At 46.6% G+C, this 19,353-nt stretch overlaps 2 protein-coding genes across 6 annotated transcripts in view; one reads left to right on the top strand and one right to left on the bottom strand.

Annotated features, from left to right (window-relative positions):
- The window catches only part of AIG1 (androgen induced 1), a 159,470-nt gene extending 146,594 nt beyond the window's left edge, over window positions 1–12,876 (bottom strand). The window contains exon 1 of the mRNA XM_074580551.1: window positions 12,582–12,876. The gene's annotated coding sequence lies outside the window, so the exon portion shown is untranslated. The remainder of the gene's footprint in view (window positions 1–12,581) is intronic.
- The window catches only part of HIVEP2 (HIVEP zinc finger 2), a 144,429-nt gene continuing 137,744 nt past the window's right edge, over window positions 12,669–19,353 (top strand). For 4 of the 5 annotated variants that reach the window (XM_074580545.1, XM_074580542.1, XM_074580543.1 and 1 more), the window contains exon 1: window positions 12,669–12,807. The gene's annotated coding sequence lies outside the window, so the exon portion shown is untranslated. Of the gene's footprint in view, window positions 12,808–15,122; window positions 15,200–19,353 lie in introns of those variants that run through there. The other variant, XM_074580546.1, reaches the window with a different exon arrangement.

The raw sequence follows: 19,353 nt of genomic DNA on the forward strand, positions 1-19,353 counted from the left end.
TGCGGTTTGACAAGTGTCTTCAGCTTGTGTCCAGTTCAGTTGCAGATGCTGAAAAAGCCAGTTTTGCCTCGTCCTCCAGCACCCAGTGCAAGCGCATTGCTGGTGCCACAGACAGTGGAGCTCACACCAAGTACTAATGCCAGCAGAGGAGAGGTGGTGGAACAACGGGGCTAAGGACATGGGGAAGGGGAAGCTCATCTCTCTCAGTGAACCCATGGATTTATATCACTTTAAGCAGCTTGTGAAACTCCACTGCAGAGCCCCAGCTCAGCAAGCTGCCCAAATATATGCCTAACTTGAGGCACACAGACTGTTGGTAAGAAAATATTGAAGCATATGCTTTAACTTAAAACACATTATTAAGTGCTTCCTGAATTGAGATTATTTCCTTCTCAGTATTTCTTCTCTTCCCATCCAGCACAATTTTATTTTTTCACCCCCTGCCAATATGCACTTCATTTCCCTCTTTGCATATTGCCAGCGATCCCTTGACTTTCCAGTTGTGTATCTTTTCATTCTCTTAGGCTACTTCTGTCTTAATGTGTAACGCAGGGCCAGGGCATGGTTTTATCCCTCTTGTCATGGTTTAACCCCAGCTGGCAACTAAGCACCACGCAGCCGCTCACTCGCTCCCGCCACGGCGGAATGGGGGAGAGAATCGGAAGAGTAAAAGTGAGAAAACTCGTGGGTTGAGATAAAGATAGTTTAATAAGCTGTGCACGCAAGCAAAGCAAAATAAGGAATTCATTCACGGCTTCCCATCGGCAGGCAGGTGTTCAGCCATCTCCAGGAAAGCAGGGCTCCATCACACAAAACCTTTACTTGGGAAGACAAACACCATAACTCCAAACATTCCCCCCTTCCTTCTTCTTCCCCCATCTGTATATGCTGAGCATGACGTCATATCACAGAATCACAGAACGGTAGGGGTTGGAAGGGACCTCTGGAGATCATCTAGTCCAACCCCACCACTAGAGCAGGGCGACCTAGAGCAGGTTGCACAGGAACGCGTCCAGGTGGGTTTTGAATGTCTCCAGAGATGGAGACTCCACCAGCTCTCTGGGCAGCCTGTTCCAGTGCTCTAATGGTATGGTGTGGAATATCCCTTTGGTCAGTTGGGGTCAGCTGTCCTGGCTGTGTCTCCTCCCAACTTTTTGTGCACCCCTAGCCTACTTGCTGGTGGGGCGGTGTGAGGAGCAGAAAAGGCCTTGACCCGGTGTAAGCACTGCTCAGCAATAACGAAAACATCCTTGTATTATCAACGCTGTTTCCAGCACAAATCCAAAACATAGACCCATACTAGCTACTATGAAGAAAATCAACTCTTACCCCATGCAAAACCACCACACCTCTGCATGCAGCCGTGTAAGTTGTTCAGCAGTGGACATGTTTCCTGGCAGGGTTTTGGCTTGTGCCAAATAGCAGCCTGCCAGGTACACCTGAGCACAGCCTGGGGAATGGCCTCAGGGCTCTTCCTGCCAGGCACTCTGTGGCACGCCTCTCTGTTTTGGGAAGGCATTAAAGATGCAAGACCTGAGGGACAGAGAACAGGCCCTAGCCTGGTTCATTGACTAGCACAGCTATAGCTTTGCTGTCTTCTGCGTTGTACGAGTCTGGTTGAAAAGGAAGAAGAACCAAATTTAAAAGTCCAAATATCTTTAAATGAATTTGGATTCAGATTTCCATACCAGCCTGTTCTGGCATCAGAACTTATGATATGGAGGGAAAATCTACTTGTGCACCATTTCTTGGAGAGACAGATAAGGGAAATAAAAAGCTTGTTAAGTACTGCACTGTATGTCAGCTAGTCAGTCCGAGACAGCATAATTAAAGATCCCAAACTGTAGACAAGTTTAGGGCACCAGCTACCTGATTTGTTGGGCCAACTATTTCTTTACTCAGAAGAAGGTTTTATTCTTGATTGAACTAATAGCATTTCATGGAAGCCAAACTTGAAATTTTCTGTTTTCTCAGGACTTAGATATTTGTTGTGCTTTCCACAGATGTTCTTCTTCAGTTGTGGTAGCTTGAATGGCACAGAGTATGCAGGCAATAACTTGTTATATTCAAGTAAATGGGTAACGCCTATGCAATGTCTGAAGTCCTGCTGGGATGGTACTGGAGGGCTAGCATTGACGAGGACTAGCAAATCTGTCAGGCTGGTTTACTGTCAACACAGCCACCTAGTTTGAAATGTACATTATCTCCTCTAATAGACTGTTCTACTCGTATTTCCTTTAGTATGTCTGAAGCTGTATCTGACTTCATGGATCCAGTGATTTCACCCCCTTCCAAGGTCTCCCACTTTCTTGCTATATCTGGCTGCTAGAATATTTTTTACATTTTACTCTTTTGACTGAAATCCATGTAAATTTATACTTCAGGAACATCTGTTGCCTACAGTCATGAACCGTCTTTAGCCAGTTTTCTTGCTCTGAAACCAAAGATGCAATTTTGATTTTTTGAAAGAAAAGCATTTTGCCTAAACTATTTAACAGACCTTTATACTTACCTAGGGCAGAGAAAATAAGACAAAAAGATGGCCTTTAATGGCTGTGAATGAGGCTTCCGTGCCCATTGCTCACAGCACACAGGATTAGCTGCTGCCAACTTCTCTGAAGTTTCAGAAATTTCTGGATTGTTGAATTGTAATTACAGTTTAAATGAAGATGCCACAGACTTTAATTTGTTCATTTAGTCATTTCTACAGCCCAGGGACCTTGAGCCAGGAACATGGATGGCCATGCTGTAAGCCCAGAAATGAGTCTCTACTTACACACGTTGATATCCACCAACTGGCTTTCCCCAGCTGAACAGGCTTCTTGCTAGCTCCTTAATAAAATATTGGTATTACACTAGCAATTAAAATTTTAGCTTTAGGGTAAAAATGCTTTTTAAAGAGTCTGTCAATGTCCTTATTGACCAAAAAAGACAATCTGACTCCTTTTTTTTCCTCCTTTTCCCATCTCCAGTGATTCCTCATAATTATACTCAGACCGTAACTAAAACTGTTAACGAACAACATCCAATCATAGAATCATAGAATGTGTTGGGTTGGAAGGGACCTTTAAAGGTCATCTAGTCCAACCACCCTGCAGTAAGCAGGGGCATCTTCAACTAGATCAGGTTGCTCAGAGGCTCATCCAGCCTGGCCTTGAATGTCTCCAGGGATGGGGCCTCCACCGCCTCTCTGGGCAACCTGTGCCAGTGTTTCACCACCCTCATTGTAAAGAACTTCCTTTCAATGAATGAAACCTGTTGGAATTCAGCAGTGTCTACCCTGGAAAAATCCAATAATTCTCAAAAAGTAAGAAAACCATGTACATGCATACTAATGCATGGAAAAGTGTTTGTATTAGTGTACTGATTTGGGTCAAATCATGCTTCTCCTCCTAGAGGTGTGTAAGAAACGTCACTGTCTATGAGAAAGGATGGAGGCCATGGGATTGTAAAGTCTAGGACAATTAAAGACTTGTTTAACTCTAATCCCAGGAGAACATGACTGAAATCACTAGGTTTATTCCTGCACTTAACAGTAAGTATACCTTTACACACCAGCTTGACTTCAGACTTTACTGGACTATGCTGACTCTATGCAATTTTACCCAGCTCCCATTGATGCAAGAATTATTGGGCAGTCCTTAGTGGGTCTTAAGTGATATTAAATATTCCATTAGAGAAATGTTGTTTCCATTACAGTTTACAATTTTAACATTTAAAGACTATCATTAAAATATGTAGCTTTATAACATACTTCATTCGTATATGTAGCAGATTGCTACTTACTGGCAACTGGTCATGTATTAATTTTTCAGAAACATGTTTCCTGAATATGACTAATGACTCACATCCCTTTCATATCTCTTTATTACAGATGAATGGTATATGGATTCTGAAATGCAAAACATATGCTGAACACCTAATTGGGCTGACAATGGCTCAAAAATATTAGAAGTTCAAAAAATCAGTTAATACAAAGTTTGCTGTCTGGGTATTTCACATTTATAAAATTGGGGTATTCAGCAAATAGAGTTTATATTGATCTTTTAACTATTAGAATTGGTTACATTGCAACAAATCAGTATCCTGCTGGAGATCTTTTAATGTATTTCTGTTTTCAAAGCAGAAAATATACCATGCTCTGCAATGCCTCTCATTATGAAGAAGAAAAACAGTCCAAGGATGAACTGAAATTTTTATTGAATGCTTTGAAACTGAAACTGAAAATCACCAAAAGTAGTCACACGTTTGCAGAAAAAGAGGCTAATTGTGACTGGAAAAAAAACCCCATAAATTGGTAGGAAGGTAAGAGCTGCAACTACTGCAGCCAGATGAAAGCTCCATGTAATTTATTGTCCTCCAAGTGTAGCCAGCTACATCACATAGAGAAAGAATTTCCTCTTTTTGCTCCTTTATCTTTTCTGTGATACACCCTCTTCTGCCAGTCAGCAAGTGGTTTAGGGAGTGACCCCCTGAGCACCTGTGTGCATATGGGCCATTTCTTTAAGAGCTGATCATGGACTATCTCACAGCTAATGAGGCAAATCTTGTTCTGAAGACACTCATACTATGGTACCCCACTGCATTCTTCTGCCCCAGGTCCATGCTTTAACTGTGTCCTGTGTCAAGAAGTGGTTCTTTTTGCCTGTTTGAAATCTGCTATCTGGTAGTTTTCTTCGAGAGAGGGGGGGAATGAGGGACGGCACCCTATTAATTTTTAATTTCTGAGAATATCAAAGTGAGTGTTCACTTCTGGCTCACCCTCTCATCACGATTAATAATTTAATAGATACTACCAAAGGGATGGCCACCCTTCGTAACTCAAAAAACCTTTCCTGCATCTGAGAGAGCCGTGCCTCAGGAGTTGCGTGGCAGGGAGCTCAAGGAGCGGTTCGCAGCTCAGAAAAACCTGCTCCCAAAGGGCTTCCACTGCAGCAGCCACCGCCCAAGAATTTAGCCAGCTGAGCGGTCCCACCGGGAGCACGGTGGGCAGAAAATGACCAGAAGCGCATTTGGTATGTGCCACCCTAGACCTATACGGTTCTATAGCATTTTTATCCCTCTCGTTTCTGAAAAACTCCCAGTAATTGCTCTGTCTTCTTGGCCACTGCTGAAGACTGAATGGATAGTTTTGCAGAACTGCCCCCAATGACTTCCAGAACTCTTTTTTTCTTGGTGACAGCTAGTATAGGCCCCGTGACTGTGATGGCGAGTCTAGAGTTAGATCTCTCCCTGTTTTGTGCTTGCTGACAATGAATTTTATTTCCCTTCTGTCTCCTACATATGTGAAACCTTGAATGGTGCAGTTTCAGGTATTACAGAGATTTTAAGGTACTGTACAACAGTTAAGACCATGACAAAACTGGCAGAAATACTGCAACCTTTTATTAGACACCTTTTCAAACTGTAAATACATTAAGATGTTTATTCTAAAATGTATTATTTTATTTCTTTACTTTCCAGATGAAGTTTTGAGGAAATGCTTCATGAGAATTTTTGAGAACAATATTTCTTAGGAACGAATAGGTCCAATACAGAAGTGTGATATGCTTTTGAGACATATATTATCCGTTCATTTCAGTGAATCACAATTTTAGATGTTTTGATTATCTACATGAGCAGAATTTAAATTACTGACTCCAAAGTGAACAGCTCTGATGAGCCCCAAAACTGAAAGTTTTTCAGTTACCCAGTTCCACAAATTTCAATAAAAGCAATCGGTCTTGTTAAAATATTTATTTATAACCCACGAATACAACAGTTGAAACAACACTGACATCTGTTTCAACTTTTTCGATAGCAAAAATGATGCATTACTATGCATGAATAACTCAGTGGCATGAGACACAGGTAACCAAAGGCCACTCTCTAGGTGTGTCAAACAAGTTGTGACAACGACTGTGTAAAGTTTCCTTTGAGCTTGTTCAACCAAACAATTAAGAAGAAGAGTGCACTATCAAAGGTAACTACTATCTGGCAGTATAGGAAGTTGTTCACTCCTTTGTTAGAAAAGCCCAACTAATACCTAAACTGCAAATACTGTGTATGTCAGTATTGCCAACACACCCATGTGTTGTACCGATTATCCCCAAATCTAATCTTTTCTTACCGTTACAGCGATAATTCTTGATATTTATCCCACTTCTGGCAAAAGTGGCGATATAGGGGAAATACTTATCCTTGCTTTCAGACAGAGGACTTATTTTTATCTCAAATTATGTTGCTTACACTTGAATTAGATGGAACTAGCCTGGATTACATTTGCTCATGGTCCATCTTCATGACCTTCCAATTGCTGAGTTCACAAACTTTCATAAACCAAAGACTAATTCCTAATTCAAATCGGTAGTGTGAAGGCCTGGAAAGTTCAGGAATGGGAAAGAACTTAAGAAAGTCCAAGTTGTACAGAAAGTGGCTAAGGTCCTTCAGTAGGTGGCACACTTGCCTCTGGATCAGTTGTGAAGGAAGGTATTTGCAGGATGCTCGGGGCGCTGGCCTGTGGGAAGATTCCTGAGATGCAAAACCAGGAGGGCAACCAATGCGGTTAGAAAGGTTCCCATGGCATGTGCCAGAAGACTAGAGGAAATAGGATAATATGGCCACATTTTAGGTAGCTGCAACTTCCTTAATGTCATTTTTCTTCTCCAAAGAGCCCTCTGCCATTTTGAGACGCCAAGATATTCTCCTTTACTCTGTTTTCAAGTTGTCACTACTCACGACTAAGAGCGCTCAGCCCATACATTAAATTCTCTACGCATGAAGCACTCGAGGTTTCTTTGAATTGGAAGATGATGCAAAATTGAAAGTTGCCTATTTGAGAAGAACACTAAACGGAGGGCTATCAGGTCTAATAGGAATATAAATAGGTAAGCTTTTAGAAAATTAAGTTGCTTAATTGTTCAGGTTATATATAACTCAGAAGCTGCTAAATCACACCATGTCTTTGACAGGCTCTTACTTCGGCTGTTCCTGGAAAAAGTGTGGCAAGGTGTGTGGGGGGAGAACTGAGTACAGTATACAAAATACATAGGAGCTATTACTTTTTATTTAGAGAGAAATAACCAGTGCCTGATAACAAGGCTCACTTATTAGCAAGGCAGAATATTTGTTCAAAATGCCTAAGAGTCTTTAAAAAACTTATTTGGGTTGTGATATTAAAAATTATGATGAAAGAGAACCTGACTGTAGCACTTACAGGAGTCATTTATCTCATATGAGAAGTGCGCTTAATCGCTTGGCTCAGTTTCTGGTCAGCATTGTAGACTTGCCTATTCAGCTTGCTAATTAGCTGTGAAAAAAATGGAAATGAGTAAAAATAATCAAATTTTATTTAAAAGTCTTTTCCCAGAATTCATGGGCTTTAAAAATGTTCCCATGAAAGGGCATAATTTCAGAAAATTCTGCCTTTTTCATTTTTTCCCCCCAGTTCCAAGGTCAAGTGATGACGTGTTATTATCAAGCTGTTGATACACACAGCATGTTAGTTCTGCATCTGGAAATACTTTATGCGGAGAAAATCACTTTTTTTTTTTTCGGAGGGAAAGCTCAATATAGCAGAAAAATATTTTTCCTTCAGGAAATAGAGCCATTTGTTCATTACCAGGCAAATAGTGCTCCCCTTCCTTTGGGCCCTCTGCCAGAGTTATTTACGCACAGGCTTGCTGAAGCTAACCACCTTGGCTTCTTGCTCCTTCACACCATTTGATACTGCGTGAGCTTGAAGCCAGCGTGGATAAAGAAGTGCTTCACTGTGACTTCTTTGTGTTCTGTGGAGGAGTCACGGGCACACTCCCCTATGAGGAAAGATTACCCTTGTTTACGTAGGAGAGCAGACAAACAAGATACGGCAGCCCAGATCCAGGGAAAGCACAGGGAGAGGTGTTGGGAGGGTGAACTTGCGATGCCTTTTTTTCTTTTCTCATAAGATAAGACAGCAGTCAAGCAAAATGAAAGCAATGCGTACAAATAGGTAGCTGCTAGTTACCTCTGAGAAGAGGAGCTCGAGATGGTCAGGAGAAGGTAGGTATCTCTCAAAATAAAAATCCCCCTCAGTTACCCAAATCAATACTGCTCTATGCTTTTGTGATGCATTCGGCATCCAAAGTAAAGCAGGAGACAAATGCAGCCCTTTCAGGACTCTCGCCAAGCCTTCTGATCTGGCTTGGACGCCCTTCTCACCCTCCTTCCCAGCCCCAGAGCCGCAGGGGGTGTCCCCTCAGGCTCTCAGGAGTCCCTGGGGAGGGGCTGGCAGCAAGGACCCCCACCCTTGCCGGCTGTTCATCGCCCCAACATCCAGCTCAGGGCTCTGCTCTCACTCACAAGGGGAGAAAGTGCAGGTCCTCCAAAGAGGAGGAGGACAGAAGATGGAGTATACCCCTTTCCCAGCACCGGAAAGCCAGCCCCGAGGATCTTGCAGTTTTACTACTAAGCGCAAGGAGCACTGAATTTTAGTAGGGAGTTAGGAAAGGCAGCGGTGGGGGCGGAAGAGGCAAGGGCAGCGGGGGACATTGCGGTTCAGGCAGTCGGAAAAAGGAGTGAAGGAAATCGAAAGGAAGGTCCTACAAATAAGCGTGGTGCTATTTAAACAACATTGATAGGAAACTATTAGTATTGGTTTATTTATGAGGAAAGCCAGTCTCAGGCAGTTTCCCATGGATTTTCTCACCTGAGCAAACTTAAGAAAGAGGATGCTAAGCAGCAAAATAATACCCTGAATTTTAATTTTCAGTCTGAGACTTTCAGAAAATTGGACACATTTTGCTTTACACTGCTCACACTGAAATCAATAGATAGTATCAATCCCTTTACATAAAGGAATATTCTTTTGGGGTAGCTCTATCTGTAACAACTTTGTGAAGAAACACTTAAGAGCTTGTGGGTACAGGTTAGGGACCAAGTAATTTTCCCCAAGAAAGAAATAATGAATTGCTTTAAAATTGTTAGCTATTTTAGGAATGGTTACTTAATATTTCAACTCAACTGTTATAGGAAAATTATGTAAGGCTTTCTATTATCTACTTTGGGAGCAGTAAGGTTTACAAAAACTGATGGATTCTGTATGTTCTGAGATCAAACCAAGTTTTCAGAATAATTTATGGTGTTTAATAAACTGTGAACATCATTGCTGATTATCATCATTCTGTATTGCGCTTGCTACTAGCGGCAGCTGTGATGTCCAAGGTGCTTTCCAAGCAGTGAGAATTACTTCTTTTCTGATGAATCTGCAAAATCTGTACTTAAATAACAGCTGTAAATCTCACACCTGAAAGCTCCCTTAGTTCTCTTCTCGGTTTAGTTAGAGTGACAGTTTTATTAAATGCTGGATGTAAATGTTAAAAAAAAAATAATCTAGAGGGAAATGATAGGATGGTATGATGCAAGGACATCATTATTAAGTTGTGTTGTTGTCACAAGTAGGCGAGAGAAAGTGATTCAGATGTCTGCTGCCTCTCTGTGGAGTTACTGGCAGGAGTTTGTGAGGAAAACTACCCGGGCATCCCAGCTGCAGTCCCTCTGTGGGACAGTGCTCCTGCCTCCGGCTCTCCGTGGGAGGGGAAAGGGGCATCGGTCAGGGGTGAAGGCAAGTTTGCACCCAGTTACACCCATTCCCCAACAACGGTGCTCAAAGGGGAAGTAGGCTGAAGGAACTGTGCGAAGATCCCCCTGCCTCTTTGGCTGGGGGAAGGTGTCCTCCAAGCTAGGGACTCTCGCAGCTGCAAGTTGTACAGCCTGTCAAAACCTGCTCCGGGGCTTGAGCCAAACTAATTAGGTACGACAGTCGAGCTCTCCGAGCGCATGTGCAGTTTCAGTCTCTTCCCTGGGACCACTGAGGTGCCCCAGAGTCGTAACTCCAGCAGGTACCTTGCAGAGCCACGGCAAAAGAAATGGCTCAGATGCTGCTGAAAGAGAACGTGGGAAAGGACACAAAGTAAAACTCATTGAGATAACGAATGTAATTGGAAAAAGACACTTATTTTGAAAAGCATTACGGAGAGAACAATTTTACCTTGCTTTGAGAATAGTTGTCAATAAACACTCTACTTACTTAAAATCATTTTGAACACTGAACGTTGTTGCAGTAGCTCCTGTGGGCTGGGCTCTTTGACAAGAAAGATGAACTTCTGAAGTCTTGTGAGAGGCAGGAGAGAAGCAGACGATGCTGGGCATACAGCAAGAAATCAAACATGCTGGTCAGGAGGCTGCGGCTTCCCAGAGGGGAAGATACTGGCAGCCATCATTTTGGGGCAGAGGTAAATGCAGTTGCTGTGGAAGGCGGCTGGATGGGAAAACCTCAATTTGAAACAAACCCTAAGCACTCCCATCTCCCATTGACTTACTCTGACATGACATCAAACAAAGATCACAAGCCCAAGGTCGATGTGTTTACTCAGACAGAATAATTCCAGTCAAACAATGCTCGGTGTCAGGAATGACAGTATCACTTACACTAAAAACCAGGAAAACAAAGACAGACGTGCTCACAGGCTTCTCAAGGAGCAAGCAACTCTCCGTTAGCTATGGTTCAGTTCCCTTAGCACCAAACATGCTGGCAGGAGAAGCCTTTTATGTAACTGAAGTCATCGGTTGTCCTAAAATGATGATGACGCGAGATGCTGGCGCCCATATCGCTTGAGGCGAGTCCCAAGAAATCCTGAGACTCTCCTGCACCTCCTGGATTGAGCACAGGGAACCTGACTCAGAGGCCACCAAAGTCAACAGGGACCAGGGACCACATTTAGGCGGACGGGATATTTATTAATATGCCACCCACTCACACTGAATTGTTATTAGTCCCTAAAAGCTAACTACTCAACTACTAAAATTAAGAAATAATGGTTTTATTTGCCCTGGCATCTGCCATAAGAACTGCTGCTTTCAGGATTTATGTGCACATTCTTCCCTTTTCACCCATGAGGCTGAGATTTTTTCCCTGATGTGAGCCAAGGCAATAACCTCAGGTGTTTGTACGACCTCCGACGTCACGGTGACAGCGCGGTGAGGTGGCATCGCATCGAGATCCCTTTACACTAGCCTTCAGACGGGGTTGGATGGCTTCCCCCAAATAAAATTATTTTTCTTAGATAATTAAACGAAGACCCGCCCTCCGGCCCCCCCCACGCCCCTGTGCCACAGCGAAGCCAAACCGGGCAAGACGGAGAAGGGACTCCCGAGCGAGGGAACCCGCCGGGTCCCAGCGGCCTCAAACAAACCTCAGGGCGACAAACGTTGTTCCGCAGCCGCGGCCTCGCCTCGGCTGTAACTATCTCAGAGCCGCCGGTGGCGGGTGCCGGTGCGGGACCTGGGGCGGGTGCCGGTTGAGCCGGGTGCCGGGATGAGCGGCGGGGCGCTCCCGGGAAGTGAGTGTTCCCCCCGCGGCGCCCCTGCCCCGGGGCCGGCTCCGGGTGGCGGCGGCGGCTGCGGGAGACGGGGCCGGGCTCCGCCCCGCCGCCGGACGTTACGGGCGCTCATTGGCTGCGGGGCGGTGCCGTCAGCGGCGGGGGGAAGCGGGGGCGCGAGCCCCGGGCGGCCGTTAGCCGGCGTGAGGTGGCCGCGGCCGCCCCCAGCCAGGAGGGCGACGGCGGGGTCCTGGACCCTGGCCGGCACCGGCCGCTCCCGGGGAAGGCGCTTCGCCGGCGGCGAGCGGCTGTTGAAATAAACGCGTGTTGTCCGCGGCAGAGCGCGGGGGAGCGGCTGGAGCGCCCTCGTCGCTCCCCTGCCGTGCCCCTGTGAAAAGGCGGCGCGTCGGGTGATGAGCGGGGGGGGTAGCGGGCAGAGCCGTGTCCCCGGTTGCGGAGGCGGCGGCGGGGGGCAGGTTGCGAAGCCGGGGCGGGCGGCCCGGCGACAGGGAAGCCGCGGCCGGTGTATTGTTCTCCCCGGCAGATAACGTGACCCTGACCGGGCAGAAGCGAGGGAGCGGAGGGAAGCAGAGGAAGTGGAGGGAGCGGACGGGAGGATTCCGCGTCCTGGGAGGAAACTCTCCGGCCGCGGCGAGTCGGGACCGGCTCTCCTGGGAGTTCCCTCGGCGGGCGGGGGAAGGGGGAACGTCGGTCGCCGCCGCCGGCGGGGAGAGGCCGCGGCTTCGCCCTCCCGAAGCCCTGCCTCCTCCCTCCCTCCCTCCCTCGCCGCCTCACACACGCACCGGGAGGCCGGGGCGGGCAGCGCCCATCACCCCGCGTCCGGGCACTGCCGGTCGCGCCCCCGCTGCGCTTCCCCCGCCGGCGCGGCGCGGCGCGGGGGGAACCCGGTGACGTCACGGGCGGTGGCGCGCGCTCCCCGCGCTCGCTCCCTCCCTCCCCGCTTCACCGCCCCGTAACTTCTGGTTCTGGGAAGTGGTGCCAGGAATAGCCCCGGCGGATCCGCCTGCAGCGCCCGGCGATCCCGCCCGCCCTCCCTTCTCTTCCCTCCCCTCCCTCCCTCCCTCCCGCCGCCGCCGGGGCGGGCTGCGGCTCCCGGGCCTCCGCCTCTCTCTCTCCCCCGTGCAACACCAGCCCCTCCGCTACTGTCAGGGTGATGGTGATGAGCCTTCCCCCCCCCACACTACCCCCCCCCAAAAAAAAAAAAGAGGGAGAGAAATGACCTGCCTTAAGATCAGTGCGTGAAACGGGCGCCCCTCGGCCGCTGGAATATCTCTGTCTGTCTGTCGTTATATCTAAAGAAGCACCGCGAGCCACCTCGCTCCAGGCAAGCCCTTAGCAAAGGAGCGACAAGAGCGCCCGGCGGGATCAGCAGCAGCAACAACAACAACAAGGGCACCGGGAGGGCTCCCTTCCCTCCCTTCTTCTTTCCTCCTCCTCGGTGACTTTCCAGGTGAGCAGCAGCGGCTGCTGCGGGCAGCCCCCTCCTCCCTGCCCGCCGCCTGCCCGCCGCTCGTCCCCTGTCACCGGCACCAGCTGACAGCCGCGCCGCCGGCGGGGGGCGGCTGCCGGCGGCGGGGGGCACGCCGGCGGCGGGGCTCGGGTGCGGGGCTGGCGGTCGGGCCGCGGCGGAGAGGGCGCTTGCCGAACCGGGAGGGGTGGTGGGGGTGTCTGAAGCCGGCGCTCCGAGTGCCGCCGCCGGCCCTTGGGGCTGCAGGGGTAAATGGAGGGCAGGCGGCGGGAGGGCGCCAGCGGGGGAAGCCGGCGGGGCTGTAAAACCGCCGGACCGGTAAGTCACCTCCGTGGCGGCGGCTGGCCGCCGGCAGTCACCGGCACCATCCCCTGGGGCATCGCGGCCGGCGGCCCTTCTCCCGGCCGGGCGCCCTGCTGAGCCGGCGCAAGAGGGGGCCGGGGCCGGGGACAGGCCTTTGTCGGTGACACGCCGTTAGGAAATGTGGGGAATACCCAGCCTGTAAGTGTATGCAGATGAGGAGCAGGCTGCCTTGCGTAATCCCCTCCCGCGGCGGGCAATGGGCATGGTCACCGCCGGGGAGAGGCGCCCGCGGGGGGGCCGCCCCGACCAGGCTCTCTCCGCGGCCTCCGGTGCCCTGCGGGGGGAGAACAAGAGAGGCGGGGGCGGGGGGGGGCGCCCGGGGCCACCCGGCGCGGCGGCGGGCAGGGCGCCGGGGGGGGATGAGGCGGGGGGGTGGTTGGTGTTGGTGGTGTCTCCGGCCGCCGGCATGCCCCCAGGGGGGGTCTGGTGTGCGTGTGTACGGGAAGACCCGCCGCCGCGCCGGGCCGGGGGTGCGTGTGTGCGCGCTGCGCCGCGCCGCGGTGACTGTTCCCTGAAGTGGGTGGGACGTTGGCCCGTTCCGGGAATGTTCCATGACGTGTAAACGCCACAGGAAGGGGGTTAACGAGGGGCTCGGCCGGGGCCGCCGCGGCCCTCCCTCCCTTCCCTCCGCCCGCCCGGCCGGCGGCGGGGCTGCCGTGGGGGCTGGTGGGGGCACGGTCCCTTATGTAACGCGGGGCGCGCGTGCAGCCGGCGGGGATTATGTAAGCGGCACCTCAGGCCGGCGGCGCGGCGGGCAGGGACGTTGCGTCCCGCCGCTTTCCCGCGGCATCGCCGAGGGTGGGGAAGCCCCGGTTTAGCCCGGGTCGTGCCCCTTCAGCCCGCCCCGACCTCCCCCCGGGGAGGGGGGGTTGGCAGGCGGCACGGCCTTCCCCTCCCGGCCGCGGAGGGGAGGGAGACGCCGTCGCTGCTCCAGGTGTTGCCCCGCGGAGCTGTCGGGTGGCGGGGGGGGGAAGCCGGCGGGAGGCGCAGCCGCCGCCTCAGGCCGCCGGGCCCACGGGTCTCGGTCCGGCCGGCGGCCAGCCCGCCTTGTCTCCGCGGGCAGGCGGCCGCGGCTTGCCCCAGGACAACGATAAACGTCCTCCGAGCTTAATTTCCCAGAAAAAGGGTTCTCTGTTTTTCTTATTAGTTGGCAGTAATGGTCAGACGTTATTTTGAGTTTGTTTTTTGTTTTTTTTTTTTTCTTTCTTCCCCTCTTTCGGATGGTAATTGCAGAAATTAAACTTCTGCTCAGAGTGTTTTTTTTTTATTACAATAATTCTTGAATATGCTTTTGAATTAAACTAATAGAAATACTAATGAGTTTCAGCAGGAATATTTTGGTAGACAGTTTCCCTTCTCGCGTTTTGAAATGAAGTTCGCTTTAATATAAAGCCTGTCTGGTTTTGTATGTTATTAAATAATACAGAAAACATTTTACGCCTACTTAGTCAGAGGTGTTAGATCTATTCCCTCCTCCCTCCCCGCGAATAGATCTAAAGTGTGAATTATTAAAGAACTATGAAAGAAGGGAATCAAGTGGTCGTGGTGGGAAAAAGCAGACCATTAATCGCCAGGTCTGTGTCTCTGCTGCGCGGAGCTGTGCCTGCAGCTCCCAGCACAAGGGGGCTCCGGTCGTCATTGGTTCTGGGGACACCGAGTAATTACAGTAATTACTAAATAGAAAGAACTACTGGTCTGACAAGGTACAGCGGGCCCAGTTTTTAAATTCTTTTGTTGTTGTTGTGAATTACCACTGACTACCAGAGGGATTTGCCTCTCAGGTTATGAGGACGCAGTGCAGAATCCTCAGTATTTTGATAGTGAAAATGATACGCAGACGTGCTAAAAATGTGCATCTGTTTTTAAAGATAGGAGAGTCTTTGCCTCTTAGGTTTGCAGCATGTGGACATATTGAGATAGATGCCCTGTAACCTGGGAGTTGTATTTATTTACGGTTAGATGTTAAATCTTTCCTTATCCTTCCAGGCAGGAGATACTTCTGAAACTGCAGGTACGAATTATCTGAAACTTTCTTCATGATTTTTTTTGCTTTGCCTCATTTAAAAAAAAAATGTTAGTCTTGTAGATTAGGCTGAGAGGGTTTTTTCCATATGAGTTTTAAAAAGTTGTTACTGTCATCTGTAAATACATGTAAGGTTACTGTGGTTTTCAGCTGTGCAAAGGCAGCAGTGGTATGCTACAAAGTCAGGGTATCATTACTTTTGTTGATGGAACAGTCCAAATTTTTAATGTTTTGTAGGCTATTGTGTTGACATTATTTTCCAATGGCTATTTGGCATAGCAGGCATATACATCCTGGCTGAGGTAGCATGTTAAAACATCGCTGCTAGGGATCAGAATAAAACAGCGCAGCACTTGTCCCAAAGCGCAAATGTAGAGGACTTTTAATTGTGTATCTAAGTCCAATTGTGTGGCAACAGTGCAGAACACTTCTTTACAAAGGCAGATTTTTAGATTCTCAAGTGACTAGATTGCCTCATATGTGAGATCTGTTTACAAACCTTCTTGTTACTATGAAGACAAAACAGAGAGCCATATGCATTCATGTGGTCCTTGCTGAATAATGGTACATGTGTCTGCTTGAGTGTTTGGCAGTATATCATGTTTAGTTTATGTGGTGGCACCCTACAAGGCCATTCTTTTTTGACTTTTTAACTATTTCTAATGCCATTGGCTGGACTCAGTTACATGAATAAACTTATGACACTGGTCTGCATGTTTTTAGCTAAACTGGAGGTTTTCAAAGCAAGACTTTTATTGTTGAGCATTTTGCCAAACTTCTTTGCTTATTCATTTATTTAGGTGCTTGTTTTTAAAAGAATTAAGGTGAGTTGGATTTAAACAAAAGTGAAAGTAATGAGTACCGTTTTGCAGGTCCCTGTCCTCATCGTTTTTGAGTCATCAGCAGGGGCAGTTACTACTTTTGAAATTTAACCATATTGGGTAAGGTAGTGGGAATGTAGCAGCTTTGTGTCTAGCAGAAGTGGTTTACCTAGCGAAATATTGCAATACTTACCCACCAAAGAGAAAAATGCTTGTCATTTGAGAGTATTACTGTAGAGTGTACAAGTCACAGTTATGTGACTTGTATTACGAAATACAGCGAGCTGTCTCCCAAATTTGAGTATGGTGGGGCTTTGTAATAAGCTGTGATCGGTTATACTGATAGTGATCCATCCAGCTCTGTAAGTAGAGCTCAGCAAGTGCTACTTCCATGTCTTTCTTACTTGATTCTGCATAAGAATTCCAGGTAAATTGCCAGAGCTGAGTACTAACTTTCTCTGCCAGTCCTAGGTCCTAACATAAACCAGGCCCAGCAAAAGTTGGTTCTTCATGTCAACGGCCTTCACACAGGGTAAGGAGAGGAAAATATTTTATCTGTCTTACCTCAGTCATTGAGAAGAGGTGAACCTGACAGTATGTGGTTTTAAATTATTGGTCCTCCTAGAAGGAGGAATGCATAATTATTATTAGATCTGTTGGCTTAAAGTCTTCAGCAAGAGTTAATTACTAATACTCTTGGGAGCTCCACAGAAGTGTTGAGTGTAGAGGCTGCATACCTTCATTATTTGAAAAAGGTCCGATAAGTTATGAGGAAACTGCTTCTAAAATTCTTTTATTTAAAGGGGCAGGTTATTTTTTTCTTAACAGATTTCTTAAACAGTGTCTCTGAATTGGTATGTTACAGATTAAAATAACTATTTTTGAAGTTATTTGGTTTTCTTCTGTAATTTAACTGCGAGGTTTTTTTCCTTCAGTAGAAGGAACTATCTAGCAGTTCTTGAAGAAGTGAAGAAACAGCAAGGGGAAGCGTAAGCTAGATGGAAAATGGAGAATAGTATTTTTCACATGTTTCATTCAGTAATTTTGGATGCTACCTTTAATTAAAATAGGACAGAGTTATCACAGAAGAATGAAAATTTCAAGCTGGCTGTGCCATCTTAATAGGAAATAGCAGCTTTGTACAGTTTTGTTTCTCTTTTTGGGACTTAAATATTTTTTTATAAGACTTTGCAACAACTGTTCTATTTCAGCAGGAAATATTAAAAAGCAATTCATTGGGGCCATATTTTTCATTCTCAAGTGAAATTAGGACTTGTAAAATTGCTGGTCTGACAGCCTGAGAGCAAAAGTCAATTGTAAATAGAAGCATTAGAAGTTTTTCCATGATAACCAACTAGCGAGACCCTACTTGGACCTTAAGAAATCATCAGTGCACTTAAAGAATATGTTAATCTCTGGAACCATCTGATTCGTGGTTTTTTTTACCGAAATAGCAAGTGGGAGGCACCGCATACCTCTTATTTTAGCAGTCTAAACTTTTCTTCAGAAATTAAACAATTGACTTGCCCTAACCACTTATTTGTAGTAGATTCCCCCTGGTAAGATTTGTCCCCAGAAATCTCTCTCCCAAAGCTATGAGCATGGAAAAGGGGTGAGAGGGTACGGGTATGGGAAACAGTCTGATGCGGTGTTTCCAAATCCCCGGGGTGAAATAATCAGAAGACGTACAAGTATCATATGCAACTTTGCCTGTCAAATTAAAAGTCTCTTGCTTTTTTTTTTTTATTGTCTTGTGATTAATTTCTCACCATCATTAATATGGTCTAAACATAAGAGTTTCTTGTTGCTCTGAGGAAATTTTGTGGATATTCTGGGTTTTTATTTTCATTTGTCTTTCGGGCACATTTTGTACATCCGCAAAGCGGTCGCTCTCTCTTCTCTGTATGCCAGGGTAATAGCAGCGGAGCGTGGACCACAACTGTTTATGGTCACAACATTGCCCGTGTTTCTGTGTTTCCTTGTTCTGCCCTGGGCATGCCTTTTTTACTGTTTCTTGAAACAGAATATTGCCTTTTACTTTTTCATAGATTTATATATGAGTAGGCAAAGACCTATACTTGTTTGGGGTTTTTTTCTCCACTTTCTCTGGATGGGGCATCTCAGAGCGTACCTACCAAAAAACGTGCCCCTTGGATGGTAATATTCTTAAAGTAATACAGGGTACCAATGTGGATGTAATTATCTGATATAAATTCCCCTGGTACATGGTTACACTGATATGACTAGTTTGTATAGTGATTATATCAATTTTTCTGAGTTTGTTTATGTACATTCTACCTCTGTTAGTGTAGACTTGGTCTCAACAGAAAAGTCCTTTCTAAAAATTACATAGAAACCATAAGTAATGTAATAATGTTGTTGGTAATGGGTTTATGGCCACTTCATGCACACATGAGTTTTTGTTGCACCTCAATTTGTGTTTAACAGAAAATTATTTTATTGTTTTGGTTTTTTTCTCGTGATTGACAGTTCTGTCCTAATATACTTACAGAGTCTGAAAAATGCAACTGTAATATACAACAAATCTCAGCCGGCACACAAAAAAAAGTAACAAATATCTCTGTTCTTAAAAATGCAAGTTCACTTAATTGCAACTTAGGTAAGTTGTAATAAACTACTGCAGCTGTTGCTAAAATCTCTGCTTTATGTAAGCTGCCAAAGGGAGGAAAAAAAGCATGTGCAGTATTTTTTGAAAGGCACACTTTGATTGCTGTTGTGTCATACAGGAGGAACTCAAGGTTTGATTGATACAGAGTTTCTTTTTTAGATGGTGGTTTATCGGATATTCCGTACAAAGGAAAGCAGTTAGGTAATTTGCATGTGTAGTTCAATTTAATAGAAAAGTGAAAACTAGAGGAGCTAAAGGGAATTGAAATTACAGTGTCAGGTGACATTTTAAATGTAATGCAGTAAAGTAGGGTTTGACCCTCTCCATAAGAAAACGTTCATGGGAAAAAAAAAAAAGCAGAACCCCCTCCACATTATTTTCTGCAATTTACAGCAAAGTTTAGACTCTTTTGACTACAGAGGTTAGTATTGCTGCTGACCTGACTGGGTTGACTTAATCTTCCCCAAACCCTAGTGGCGTGCCTGGAATTTTCCTCCGCTGGGCTTGGTGGAGGACTGGCAGAGCTTGGGTGCACTCCTTATCAACTGTTTTATGAATATGGACTAATGCTAGGTGTTTTCTAATAAGCAATTTTAAAAGCTGAAATATTCAATTACCTGTTGTAGGACACGATATAATCTCAGAGAATTTAGTAGAGCAGAATGCTTAGTTTTGTTGAAATAATATTATTT

The sequence above is a fragment of the Larus michahellis genome, chromosome 3, assembly GCF_964199755.1.
Source record: "Larus michahellis chromosome 3, bLarMic1.1, whole genome shotgun sequence".
NCBI classification, from domain to species: domain Eukaryota; kingdom Metazoa; phylum Chordata; class Aves; order Charadriiformes; family Laridae; genus Larus; species Larus michahellis.